The 10601-nt window shown below is 44.8% G+C and overlaps 1 pseudogene; it reads left to right on the top strand.

The window, feature by feature from the left end:
* Window positions 1-1961: 1961 nt before the first annotated feature.
* On the top strand, window positions 1962-4734 carry LOC111142704 (annotated as a pseudogene).
* The last annotated feature ends 5867 nt before the right edge of the window (window positions 4735-10601 follow it).

The following is a 10601-nucleotide window of genomic DNA, read 5'->3' as shown; positions in this document are numbered from 1 at the left end:
GTCTCCATTATATGCTCACCACTCACTTACTCACTTTGCTTGGGATCTGACTTCTGCCGGGCTTCCCACTTTAGCCACTGGTGTCGGGCTACACCGTTCCTCTCTTGACATTTTTCATTCACGGTGTCTGCGTCCCTCCTAACAACTGAAGATAAGCCATAAGCAGCTGTGACGACAGGAAACTAAAACGGTAAAATTATCTCTGGATACACATTATGATGTCATGAGGGTATTATCCTTTGCAAAACAAAACAAAACAAACAAAACAGGGCCGTTCTTATGAAACACTGGTATTTGCATCCCAGCTCTAGTATTTACTGTCATCTCTGGGCATTGGCTTCCCCACCTGTAAAATGGGCATAATAATCCCTTCTTATGAGCCTGTTGCCAGGTTAATGTGATGTTATACCAAGTCCCTGGGGCACAGAGGGTGCTTAATAATAATAATAACGTTTTTCCAGCCCTTCCCTTACTCACTCTTTGGCCTGCTGTTACCAAATCCCCAAATAATGTGACCAGGGACTCTTCACTCATTTCTTTTTTTACTGCTCTAGAACAAAGGGAACATAATCAAGAGCGGAAACATTATTTGATATCTGCTTCAAAAGCAGGCTGCGTTTGATGTATGAGGCTGATGTGTGATCCTCGATCTATTAGATACTAGTATTAGACTGCCGGCTTTGTGCTGTTTATATTGGTAACATGACCCTGACCAGATCCCCAGCTGTGAGTATTAAAATGTGGGCTTTCAGTGGTTGTTGGGCTTTTTTCCCTCCTACTGCCAGGATGAGGTTGAATAAGCAGCCAATGTAACAGCCTTCAGCTGACTGCGCTGAACTCTTAAAATTCAAAAATTGGGGTGTAGGGAAATCTTCGTATCTCACGTTACCTCCCCACCCCCAGACTACCATAAGGTACTCCTTGGATTCTGTTTCTTAGGCTATGTTCACCATCCTCACCCAGGCCCTGCCTGTCTGGAAACTCACAGACCCTGCTGGTTGTTGAAGGAAGGAAGCCAGGCAGGAGAAGATTGGAGAGAAGATTTGCAGAAGAGAAAGTGGGATGGGTTGTGGCTCCCAGGCATGGCCAGGAGAAGAAGAAAAAATGAGGAGGAGGAGGAATGGAGGAGGGTGGAATGAGAAGGCAGGGGAGGAAGAGGACAAAGAGAAAAAGAAGGGAGGAATAGGAGGGGTAAGAGGATCGAGAACGGACTGAGCATTTGATACATATCACGCTCTTCTCAACCCGCTTAATTTCGTTTTCTCAACAATCCTACAAAGTAGGTCCTTGAGTACCTTAAGGACAGTTCTCCATTCTGTCCCTCCTGCCTGTCCTTTCTGCAAGCCATTCTGGGCATCAAATATAGTTTTCCACTCCGTAGAATAAAACACAACCTCGGCAGCCATCCAAGGTTCTACGGGAACGGTTCCCCCATGGGTGAGGGCACCATGTAGCACCAGCCAAACCCAGATTCTTTTGAGAATAAAAGCAAGTGTCGTTTGCAATAATGCTGGGAACACAGATGAAAACCCAGCCTGCCATGGGTAATGCAGACGCACGAGCCCCCTCCATGTCCAGCCTATGCTGTCCACCTTGCTGAGCCACTGTGTCCTTCCATGCTGTGTCGCGTATATGGCAGACTGACCAGACCCTACCTTTCCTCACTCCAACCTGGAAAACTCCTTCTTCAGCCCCTCTTCAGAAACAACGGCTTCTGTGAAGTTCATGTCGAGTTCTTCAAACGAAGCTTTGAACCACAGCTTGCAGAGTGGTGAGAGGCCAGATAACCGTACCCATGATGACTCCAAGGGTTCAGATCCCAGCTCCACCACCGGCATGCTGCACGTGCTCGGGGAACTCACTCACGTTCTCTATGTCTTGGCTCCCTTTTTTTTCTAATGTTGAGATAATAGAGCCTTCTTCATGGGGTGGCTTTGAGGACTGAGCGAGTTCACAAGTGCATGGGTTTCGGGGGGATTGTGGGCTGCACAGTGACGTGGGGCACAGATGTGCTCGTGCTCACCCATGTACGCACACCTGAGTCCACCTGTAAGGCACACATTTTCTCCTCTGAGGACAATAAGAAATTGTCAAGTGGAATGTTAAATGTCAGGATTCGTAGATCCTTTGTCTATAATAACCCCCAGTTTTTATTATGGTGATTTTGACATCATCTTAATCAATCCAACATGTTAAAATTTCTAAGATCCTTCTAGGACTCAAGTAATTCTAGAAGCTATCCCACATAGGCTTCTTGCCGGCAGGAGTGTGGGATGGTCTCAAAATGCCTTTTATAAATAAGCAGAATAGGTTCCCATCTATGTGATGCTATTTCAGAGTTCAGTAACATTTATTTTACCTAAGACCTGCCTTATTAAAGTGCTAATACTCCTGAGGTAAGTAACTGATCTTTTCTATCTTCAGTTATTTTTACCTTAGTGTGAATGCATTTCCAATCCTGTTTGAGTGAAGGCATGGGAGAAGATATCGGATATTCCTAAGGGGTGGAAGCAGGGACTTTGAAGGGTAAGAAAGAGTGTGGAAAGGCAAGACTTCAGATGACAAAGATGAATTCTGTCCACATCTCACTTTCACCTGGAGCAAAACACGCTTTCGGGGCTCATAATGCTAAACACCTTCTGAGTCTTAGCTGAAAGTGGCCAGACAACCCCTTCAGCCCCCCACCAATGCCCTCAAACACACACACATACACACGCACTTGATTCAAGTCAAGTCATCTGCCTCCCTCAAGCTCGGGTTAACGGGGACTTTTGCTATTGTTGTTGTTAGTCTCTGGCTGTCGTTTTGAAGCATTCCCCCCACAGATTTTAATTGAATGTTCCAGAGGGGAGGTATTTCCAGCATTTAGTTTTGAACTTTTGCCTCACATTGTGACCAATTAAAATATGACTAACAACAGAACACACTTTCTTCTTCTTCAAGCATCACCCCCAACAGAGACAATGGGACTTGAACACCATATTATTATTTTCCATGCTGTTTGACTTAAATCAGGGAAAAGTTTTGTTTTGTCTTGTTTTTGGAAAGTTCTTTGAAAACTTTTCTACAATCTCATTTGGTCTTTTCTTCCCCTGTTCCATGTATATATTGGGTGGAATTCTTTATAGTCTGCTTTCTTTATAATTTTCATGTCAAACCTCCTTCTATAATACAGAGCAGTGGTCCCTGCTGCATGACTGAAAGTCAAGCCATGGTGCGTCATGATGACGCATTTCAAGATGATACTAATACACAGACAGAGGGTGCAAATCCATCTGAGCCCAGCCTGGCCAGCAGCCCTCCACTTCTGTCCCCCTGTGGCCCCTTCTCCCTTTCTCCATGTCTTTGGCACACCCCTCAGGTTCCCAGCCACCTCTCAGGGAAAGGTCTTCTATTGAGCAAAGAAAAGAGAACACATCGTTGATGAAGGGCCCAAGGCTGCTCTCTCCACATCTGAAGTGTATCCATAATGACACTCTTTCTTCCCTCTGACCCTCAGCTTCAAGAATTCCTCTTCTTCTTATGCAGCTGATCCCATTCCTTTCTGCCCACCTTTGGCTCTTGGCTAAAAAAGTATTTTCCCTTCGGTCTCATGCATTTTTATTTTCCCTCTTCACCATCTCTCAAACCGAAAACATACGCATGGTTCCTCCCTCGTTCTAACAAACCTCCCTGTAAACTCCTCCCCCTACCCCATCACCTTGTCTTTCTCTTCCTCCACCAGGCTACTGGACAGAATAGCCCATGTCCCTCACTACGACCACCTCAACTTGACCGGCCCCCTGATATTCAGATCCCACCATATTAGATTCTATTGACAGTGTGATCCACAGGCTCCGACGAAAGTCAGGAGAGGACCTGGTACTTAGTAAATTGCCCTTGGATTCGGGCCAGGACTTTGGTAATAGGGATAATGTAGTAAATGAAAACAAAAAGCAGAGCTTAAAACTCAACTGCCCTCCCTCTTTTCTGGGTAGAACCAAGGAGGATACAGAAAGAAAGAAAAAGAAGCTTCTGGCTGTGCCAGAAACCCTTATGAGAAAGCAAAGGAATTTCACAGAGTTGAAGAGCAAGCCTCTGAGAAAGATGATTGCCCCAAAGATGATTTGAAAGGCAAGGAGGAAGCTTATCTATGAAAAGCTAAGCATTACCACAGGGAATATAGGCAGATGTACAGAATGGAGCTTCGAATGGCAACGATGGCAAGAAAAGTTGGCAACTTCTACATACCTGCAAGAGACCACAGCAGCATTTGTCATCAGGATCAGAGCTATCAGGGGGGTGAGCCCAAAGGTTCAGAATGTGGGTGTTGTAACTTCTTTGCCTTGACCAGATCCTCATTGGCACCTTTGTTAAGCTCAACAAGGCCTCAGTTGACACGCTAAGGATTGTGAAACCATATGTAGCATGAGGGGCACCCAGACCTGAAGTTGGTGAATGAATTGATCTACAAGTGTGGTTCCGGCAAAATCAACAATGAAGCAAATTGCTCCGTCAGAGAACACATTGATTGCCCCATCTCTTCGTAAATATGGCGTCATCTGCATAGAGGGTCTGATTCACAAGGTCTATTCTGTTGGAAAACGTTTCAAAGAAGCAAACAACTTCTTGTGGCCCTTCAAAAGATCTGCTCCATGAGGGGGTATGAAGAAAAAGACCACCCATCTTGTAGAAAGTGGAGATGCTGGCAACAGGGAGGACCAGATCAATAGGATTATGAGAAGGATGAACTAAGGTATCTACTGTGATTATTTTTTGTAATTTCATCATTTGGTAATGACTACTTTCATACTGAAAACAACAATAACTCAAGTGCTCTTTTTTGGTCTGTTTCCTGAGCCAAAACTAGTCTGGGAATGAATGCCTAAACCCAGAGATGCCAATACTAGTACCCCTCAGTGGAAAGTGGGGGTGTCCATGTCCACACCGGTCCTTGACATTGAGCCCGTGGGAGATAGCGAGAACAGGAGATGGAGACCTGGCATTGCTACAGGGAGCATGATTCCAGCTGGGAGATAATCAAGCAAAAGAGAAGCAACAGAACATCCTCCTGCTTGCTTCTCTGGGCCTCTGAGGCTCATGGGATTGTTTATGTGTGTGAAGGAAAAATGGAGGTGTCTACCTTTCTAGAGGTTCCTGCCCGTTCTTCCCTGTCCTATCACCTTCCTGCATGTTCTCCAGTCTGGCTACTCTCTTTAGTCAAGAGAGCAGGAGGAGTGTTCCTCAATAACATTACTGCACATTTACAACTGGCAATCGCAGCTCTCTCCTGCTGGATAAAGTTTCTGACAAACTTTTTGAAGTTAATCCCTTCCCCAGGTCTGAAAAGAAGCCTCTTCTTAGTAATCAAGCAGGTGAAATGATGAGACAATGACTCTCGCTCTCTGCCCCAGCCAGCTCCTGCCCTTCCCCCCATGTGCACATTCTCTAGGAAGGAACCTCGGAGCACTAGAGCTTCCAATTGGGGTCTTGGCCTCTGTGCCAAGTGCCAAGCGATGTCTGGCAGTGCCCATTCTGATGCGTCCTGGCGGGCGAGCTGAGGCCCCCAATTCATCTCACATGAACCGTGAAATAGCCAGCAGATGGCCAGCCATCAGATGTGTGGTCACTACTGACCCAGCCTAGATTTGAACCTGTGACCCCTAAGTAAAAAGTTTTATGTTGCAATAACAATGCCTGAAGGGTCTAGGTGCTCTCCAAATCCCTACCTTTTAAATTAGCACTTTGTAGTTAGTCACTGAGGAAGGAGAAGAAACGAAAGAAGGAATGAACTGAACACCTGCCGTCCTTAAGGAAAGGAGGAAAACTGGGGGAGGGGAAACTTGCTCTTACAGCCTTGGTGGGGGAAGCTGTTGCTTTTTAAAGCAGGGTGCCATTTGAGAAGTGACTGCCTCTTACCATCACTCTGCAGGGCTATTGGAAACACCTGCATTGGCCTTCTCTCTGCTTCGTTGGTTGTCTTCCTTTGCTTGCTTAAACAACTGGAGGTGTTTATACCTTCATAACAAAATCACTTCCTTGAACAGGATCACGATAATGAAAGGAAATCCTCTTCTCCCCAAAACTCTCAGGAGCTTCAGGCCCCTCCTTCATTAATTCAGTCTACCCAGCTCCAAGGTGGAGAATAAATACGATTGTGCCCATTTTGCAGATGGGGATGGTGGGAAGTTCAGAGGCCTAATGCAGTCTTTGTTACCCAGGTGCTGAGAAATAGTCTCGGCCGTTGACAAACCAAAGAATGAAAGTGATTCATTCACAGTGTCAGTTTGTTCCTCTGCAAATAAGGATAATAGAAAGTTTGTGGGATGCGTGAAATCATGCATATCCAAGTCCATGCTCAGTGTGCAGATCTGCCAGGCAGCTCCTCTGCACACCTCAACCAATATTTTGCCACCGGTCATCTAAAACACGACATGAATGATGCCCCCTAGAGTTGCCCAATCAACAGCCATGCTAACCCCAGTGTGACTCACAATGCTTTCTCTGTAAGCATTAGCCATCGTTGTTAGTTTGGAAGATCTTCTTCTGACTGCAGCAGGGTAGGTGGCCCAGAACCGCCCTCTCTCCAGGCATATGCCACACACAAAAAGAAATGTCAGTTTAAGGACATTGGGAAGTCACCAAGGCTGTGCGAAATCATGCTGTCGACATCCCAGAGAGGCAGGAAGACCATTGAAAGCTGCCTTCCCCCCTAGAACAGTGGTTCTCGAAGTGCGGGCATGGAGGGAGCTATGGTACAGGGGACCTTGTTAGCGCTCCAAATAATCAGGTTCCACCCCAGATCTGCTGAATCTGAAACTTTGAGGTGAGACTTGGAAATCTTCCATAGCAAAGCCTCTCATTGATTCTGGTGGTCTGAGTGCAGCTCAAAGACTGAGAAGCACGGCAGGAATTTGGGGAGTCTCAAAGGCCTGGGGAGTTAAAACACCATTCTGAAGATAAAGACCAAAATCCTTGCTTAATGTGGCTTTTGAGGTTCTGCGTGATTTGGCCCCTACCTATCTCTCTAACCCCTTCTAAAATATCACTTTATTTCCTCCTCCTTAATCTGCTCTGGACTCTTTTAATTCCCTTGTACTTGCCATGTTCCTTCCTGTCACAGGGCCTTTGCATGTGCCAGGAATATTCTTTCTTTCTCCCTTCAACTAGTTAATACCAATTCATTCCTTGGATTATGAATTGTTTCCTAAGACAGCTTTTGTCAATCTCCCCATCAAATCCCCTTATTATCAGTTTTCATGGAAGGTGACCTTCTGTCCCTCTCTTTTGTAGCACTCAGAATAATCTAATTTTATATTTGATTAGTTATTATGAGTCATATCTATCTTTGCTGACCACTGTGTATTCAGCCCATGTCTATAGAGCATATTACACTCAAGACACAGTCACTGAATAAATTAATAAATAAATAATTCATCAGGAAAAAGTAGTGCTGTTATTATTCCAAAAATGAGAAGACTGGATTTTCTGACACTCAAATAAGAAGCATCCCAGAGGAATTCCATACCCCAGGCTCTAAGTCAGCATTCCAGCTTACCAACTATAAACTCTTTTCCCTTCCTATATCTGAAACCAGTTGAGAAGCAGACACAAGAGAGAGACTGATGGAGATCAAAATATGAACTTAATTACTAATAAATCTGAATTGGAGAGCTGTGTTCAACTAATGGCCACAATCAAGTTTCCTAATACATCCCCTTGGATTTGAACTTGTCCTTTCAAACGGCTGATATCACCTATGCGGGGGCAGATCAAGACCCGTGACGCTTACTGCATTACTGCATGGATTAGCAGAGGCGTTTACATCCAGAGGTCAAGCAGCTCCACCAGCGCCTGGAAAGCCAAGGAGAGGCTGGCTGGAGTAGGCCCAGAAACTTCTTCCGAACTTTCTTACACAGTAACTCACTATTCTCGTGGGAAAGAATGAGTAAAGGGGAAAGAAAGCCAGGAATATTGCTTTGGAGGAAGCTTTCTCAAGGAAACGTGAAGACAAAAGAGTGGAAATAAATATCAGTGGGACCTTATTCATAGCTAAAAACTTGGTTATTTTAAAAAGTGAGTGCAAGTACATGGTTTCCTTGTTAGTGGGATTAATGAATCCCGTCTACTGTTTCCTTCATTTTCCCTTCCGCAGAAGTCGTGTTATTGAATTGATTGTTATGGCTACGAATTCACACTTTAACATTTGTCGTTGAAAGAGTTTATCTCTCTTATAAATGCAATCTACCTAGCTACACGAGCACACAATGCTATCTCCTGAAGATTTCCTTTTTTATGAAATATCACAACATCTGCTCCCATACTGGTTGAAAGCATTTGATTAAACTCATGCATTTTAGGGTTCTGGAAGTACGAATATAGTTGAACAAGTTGGGGATGATTTCAGCTGCAAGTAATAGAATAGCGAACAGTGGCTTAGGTATTAAAGATGTGTGATTATCTCACATTCAGGAAGCTGAGAGATAGCTGCCGGTTGACATAGTGATTCAGCAAAGGCACCAAGTCCCCAGCTTCTTCTTGTCCTTCTGTTTACTATATTCAGTTATGTTGACTTTTCATTCTCTTGTTGTCTCATGGTTGCAAAATGTTCGATATGGGCCTCGTACATCCTAATGATATTTAAAGCAAGAAGAAGTGAAAGGTTTAGTATCCCTGAGCTTTCTTTTCAAACACTGTGCTTTTTATGGGGAAACAAAACACTTCTCAAAGATGTCTCACGTACTTGGCAGTAGAGTGTCACACAGCCACTCCCAGCTATAGTGGAAGCTGAGCCATGAATGTCCTGATTTGCTTCTATTTAAGATTGAACCATGGTCACAATACTGTGCTGAATAAAATAGAGATCTCATTGGTAAGGAAGAAGGGAGACATTGGAAGGGCAACTAACATGGCCTACCGTAAGTATGTCTGACCCAAACCCATCCCAGAAGTTGTTCATTACACTGTAACAAGCATCATCGATCTACTGAGGGCAATAAATAGGGAGAAGGTAGAGTCAGGTCCTGGAGCCATAAGTAATAGCTCATCTAGCATTTGTTCAATCCTCACAAGTTGTGAAAATGTTTCAGGATAATAAGGAAGACAGAATATCCAGTAGTGGGAAGAGAGATTGCTGAGGAAGGCAAGTCTGGCTAGAGGAGTCTACATGGTTGAAGAGGGCCTTTGGCAATAGGGTGACTGGGATGAGCTAGAGAGGCAGAGTGGAGAACTCCAAGTGGAGAGTGGAGAGGAGGTAGGACGGTTCAAGGATCTGCCTCATGGGGGACATGAGTTCTCATTAGGGAATGAAGAGGGAGAGAGGGACACTGGGGACCTGAGCGTGGAGGCCGGACACACTGGAGTCCATTCATGGGGTAGAAAGGAACCACACAGTTTCATGAGCAGAGCAATGATGTGATGAAAGCAGTATTTCAGAAAGATTAATTTGGTGGTAGGGAACGGAATGGATCAGAGGGATCAGAGGAGGAGAGAAAAGTCGGGAAGCTATTGCAATGTCCACAAAGTGATGGGGACCTCAGTGAAAGCATTATTACTGACAATAAAAATGTAGCACAAAGTGTGGATCTATAAGTCATTTTAACCTCATTTCAGGATATCCCCTAATAGAAAAAAATAGACACAATAATGAAAAACATAGACCCTCATAAGTGGTGGTAGCCAAATGTTGAATTGCCACATTCCCCATTTCAATTGCTCATTTGGAAAAAAAAAAAAAAAGTTAATTTTAAATAATGAAGGGAACTATCAGGGGGTTCCAACAAAAGTAATTTTTTGAATCTCAAATTATTGCTCTTCCAGTTAGTTACTCATGGCCTGGTTTCACAGAAATGGGCCGCAGGCATTACAGGAAATAAAATTTTATTATAGCAAGACCTCTCTAATTCTGCCACTCAAAGGGCAACTGTATCCCCCACACAAGAGGAGGCATTTTGCACAGGGAGGCGGGAAGCAGACAAAGGCCTCACATGGGTGGCCTGCGTGGATTTGGTGAAGAATCGAAGCTCACGCAGAAGCTGAGAAAGCATAGCCCTTCTGACCAAAGATTCCAAGGGCGGTGAAGGCCCAAGCATGCACAGCAGAATCTCCGCTCCTGGAAAGCCGACTGCCTGCCCAGCACGGTTAGCGGGATATTTTGTTATTTGCAGCCAAATGCGTTCCCAATGAGAGAGAGGCTCTCCTCTCCTCGTTCCACTGAATTCACACCATAGCTCCCAGGGCCTAGAGCAGAGGACAGCCCCCAGAGCTAGGTTGGGTAAGTACATGAAAGAATCAGTGACAGACATCTTTATTGTCTTCCATTACGGGTAGCTAGAAGTCTGCAGACTCTGGAACCAGATCACTGTGTTCAGGCTGTCACTCGGCCGCTCGACCCCTCGAGGCCTGAAGCTTCTTTTGGCCCGTTTTCCCATCTGTAAAATTATAATAGCTCATACTCTGTAGATATCTTTCAAGGACTCAATGAGATCATGACTGTAAAGTGCTTTGCTCAATGCCTGGGACAGGGTTAGCACCCAATAAATGTTGGCCCTGTATTTTTTACAGATGAGGAAACAGTCATCCAAAAAGCCTAGAGAATTGGCCCAAGGTCTTGCAGATAAATG

This window comes from Enhydra lutris, unplaced genomic scaffold (assembly GCF_002288905.1).
Source record: "Enhydra lutris kenyoni isolate GAN:26980312 unplaced genomic scaffold, ASM228890v2 scaffoldscaffold8, whole genome shotgun sequence".
Classification (NCBI taxonomy): Eukaryota; Metazoa; Chordata; class Mammalia; order Carnivora; family Mustelidae; genus Enhydra; species Enhydra lutris.
Note: the sequence above shows the minus strand (reverse complement) of the source record. Positions and strands in the feature narration are given on the sequence as shown.